Here is a 4,166-nt window from a genome sequence, read left to right on the forward strand (position 1 = left end):
AGAATTTACGAGTAGCACTATCGAGCTTTTTCTTTTTTTAAATCGTGAGGTGAAACTAAAAGTTAAGTGCTTCAGAAGAACTACATGACCAAAATACGAGTACGTTATCGATATGCCTGAAGGTACATGCACCAGTGGTCTAGTGGTAGAATAGTACCCTGCAACGATGTAGACCCGAATTTAATTCTCGGTTCTTGCATCTTGAAGATTAGCTATGATTATTATATTAGTGCATAATGTTCAAAATTTGGTTTGGTATAATATTTCTTTTAACTTTATAGATTTCACGAGTAGCACTATCGAGCTTTTTGTTTTTATATCGAGATGTGAAACAAAAAGTTAAGGGCTTCAGAAGAACTGCATGACCAAAATATGTTTACTGTATGGACTACCCTGCCACGATACGGACCCGAGTTTCATTCTCGACTGGTGCATCTTGAAGATTAGCTATAATGATATTAATGCATAATGTTCAAACTTGGGTTTGTCACAATATCGTTTATATTTATAGATTTCACGAGTAAAACTATCGAGCTTTTTTTTTTTAAATCGTGAGGTGAAACTAAACGTTAAGGGCTTCAGTAGAACTGCATGACCAAAATACGAGTACGTTATGGATATGCCTGAAGGTACCTGCACCAGTGGTCTAGTGGTAGAATAGTACCCTGCCATGGTATAGACCCGAGTTCGATTCTTGGCTGGTGCATCTTGAAGATTGGCATAATGTTCAAACTTGTGTTTATCACAACATTGTTTAAATTTCACAAGTAGGACTATCGAACCTTTTGTTTTTAAATCGAGAAGTGAAACCAAAAGTGAAGGGCTTCGGAAGAACTGCAGGACCAAAATACGAGTACGTTATGGATCTTCTTTAAGGTAGATGCACCATTGGTCTATTGGTAGAATAGTATCCTGCTACAGTATAGGCCCGAGTTCGATTCTCGATTGGAGCATCTTGAAGATTAGCTATGTTGATATGTGAGGTACATACTTGAGTTTTATTTTATGTTGGAGCCATGACGTGCATTTATACAAAAGACAAACACTTTTAATCCCTATTTCCTTTTTTCTTTAAAAATGTATATGGTATTTAATTTCTTGTGTGTTATATCAAAGCTATAATTCTAATAATTTTTTAGTTTAAAAAATAAAAGATCAAAGATTTGAGTTTTTCTCAACACTAATACCTCAACATTAAACAAGATATTGGTGTTGAGAAATAGAGCCAAATTTACAACAGTAACATAAATTTAAAACAATCCTTATTAAGTTAGACAAATTTACATTTGGAGTTAATTTCTCATTTCTTATCCCTTTAGGTTTGTTGTTGTATTTATTTTAACCTTGAGTTTCAATTTTATTCAAAATATTCGAAATGAAATTAAAATTTGATTTATCGGCAACTGCATACATGACATGATTACTATGCATGAAAGAATTCATTTATAACGTTTCATAAACGGTGCTATAGGCTTAAATGTTCATAATAAATTTATTAAAACAATATTGTTATGGATGGAAAATAGATAAGATGAGTTTAAATAGTGCCCTTGTCTAACTTAAGGATCATTAAAAATAACTTGAATGCAACTACCTTAACTTTGGTTCCTTGGCCTTCAAAGCGACGTTGTCATCTGTAAATGGGTGTCTTACCTTTACATGAAAATAAGAGTAGCATATGGTTTGAGTACTTTAATAAATACTCAATAAGTAACCTCACTGAAAATGAATCATGTGTAATATAGTTGGACCTATCCTTTCATAAATGCATTGTGACATGGGTTTGGGCTTTGCTTTTCAGTCCGAGCAGGGTTGAATATGTTGTACTATCCTACATACAACCCATGAATGTGCACATTGGCCACCAGGTAGGCTCGTATAAGAGTACTCTGTGGGCTGGCTCGTCGAGCTTGTGCACACTCACACTACCAAATACCATGAAGGGAAAAGACCCACATAATATCATAAGGAACATAAAATTGTAAGGAATGTGTCTGTACTAATCATAACGGGAAAGTATCTCGATGCACCTCCCATTAATAATACATGATTTTCTAATGTCTCATAGTCATAGAGGGTACGTATTAACATGGTTTACATGACATGATACATGAAGGTTCATGCATCAAATAATATCGAAAACATAACATTGTTCTATGACATAACATAATCCTAGAATAGTGTGATATCATAGCATCACTTATGCAAATAATATCGAAAACATAACATTGTTCTATGACATAACATAATCCTAGAATAGTGTGATATCATAGCATCACTTATGCAACATAACAACATAATTCTCCATTTATTATTCTCTAAAAAAAATAGTCATTTTAAATAAATTTGTTAATATATACGTTTTATTTTTAGATATAAACTATCCATTGGTTTTGATCAACTCGTGTTATTAGAAATTGAAGTAGAACCACGTTGCCCTAAATTGAACTCATTTCATCTACTCTAGTAAGAAAAATATAAACTTAATCTGTGCCTAAATTATAAACTCAAAATTTGATAACATAATTTTAAAATCTAAGAAAAACAACACAAAAATATAGTCCAAGTCATAAATAAATAGTTGAATCAACAATAATGTTGGGAAACGAGACAAAAATAAAGCAACCCTAATGACATAAATAAATTAGTTCAATTAGCGAGAAAAAAAAAAAACTAATCCAAAAGTAAAAGACATTTGTTATTACATAAATAAAACAAATGAAAGCAACACATTCAACCCACCCAAGCTTGGAAGACATCAAACCCATTGGAGTTTGGAATGGAAAATATATAGATTTCTTCATCTTTAGAAACATATAAAACTTGGAAATGGAACTTAAAAAATCTCTCTTTGAGGCAGGGAACGAGACAGGTCAAGGGAGTTAGGAGGGGACAAGAATGGAGAATATAATCTCGGTCTCTAGTCCTAATTATGTAATAGGGAAAATTTTCTCCTCACTCCTTCCCTCATTCCCTGTTTAAAGATTACTATGGAGAAATACATTTTGAACACTCAACTGATGTGTGAACTATTTTCGAGAAGTAGCAATAGTGAGTAAGCAACGAAGTGTAGTAAACTTTGTTGTATTAGAAAATGTCTCTTTGTAATCAATATCTTCAACCTGAGTATACCCCTTTACTGCCGGATAAACTTTATAACGTTCAACAGAACAATCAGAGTTGTGTTTAATCTTGTACACCCAACGATAGCCAATAGCTTTATGGCCAGGTGGTAGAGGAACGAGAGACCAAGTATGATTACGTTCCAAAGTTGCAATTTCAGCATTCATAGCCTGCTGCCATAATGGGTCGCCAACTACCTCATCATAAGTTTTAACTTATGTCGGGCTGTAATAAGAGATAGAAAAGCAGATTGAGTAGGAAAAACACTAGAGAAAGAAAGGTAATGATGAAGGGGATGCCTGGTGCTCATGTTGGGACTTGAGCTAGAGGTTAAATAATTGGCTGCATAAGACATCTCATAATTATTATGCCAAGCTGAAGGTTGTTTGGTACGAGTAGAACATCGGAGTGAAACTGGTGTATCAGGAGGGATAGGATTATAATTAGTGGGTGAATCTGGAGAAGGAATAGAAAGTGGAGGAGATGACAAAATAGAAAGTGGGATAGGATTAGAATAGATGTTTGAGTAGGATGAATCATGAAGTGGTAAAACGAGAGTCGAAGGAACTAATGTCAAAGTTTGTGAAGCTGATGAAAAAGGAAAAACATCTTCACATAATTTAACATCACAGTGGATAAATAATTTGTGAGCTTGTATGTCATACAACTTGGAGCCTTTGTAACCATCAGTATATCCTATGAAAACACCAGAAATTGCCCGAGATTCAAATTTTTGCTTAGGATGTACTACAATTGCATAACATTTACATTAAAAAACTTTAAGAAGATGAAATGTAGGTGGTTGTTTGTAGAGTGCTTCAAGGGGTGTCTTGTTAGATAAAAATGGTGATGGTGTTCTATTTATAAGATTAACAACAATTAAAATGCACTCTCCCAAAAAATTAAGTGGGATGTGTGACTGAAAGAGGAGAGACCTAGCTACATTTAGGATATGATGATAGCTACATTTAGGATATGACGATGCTTACGCTCTATGGCTCATCTTTGTTGGGGAGTATAGACACAAGTGCGCTGAAATTCAA

General features: G+C 33.9%; 1 non-coding gene across 1 annotated transcript; it reads left to right on the forward strand.

Moving 5' to 3' along the window:
* Positions 1-635: 635 nt before the first annotated feature.
* On the forward strand, positions 636-706 carry TRNAG-GCC. The gene has a single exon. It is a non-coding gene; the product is annotated as a tRNA-Gly (tRNA).
* Positions 707-4,166: the final 3,460 nt, after the last annotated feature.

Source organism: Cucurbita moschata, unplaced genomic scaffold (assembly GCF_002738365.1).
Source record: "Cucurbita moschata cultivar Rifu unplaced genomic scaffold, Cmos_1.0 Cmo_Scf00427, whole genome shotgun sequence".
NCBI classification, from domain to species: Eukaryota; Viridiplantae; Streptophyta; class Magnoliopsida; order Cucurbitales; family Cucurbitaceae; genus Cucurbita; species Cucurbita moschata.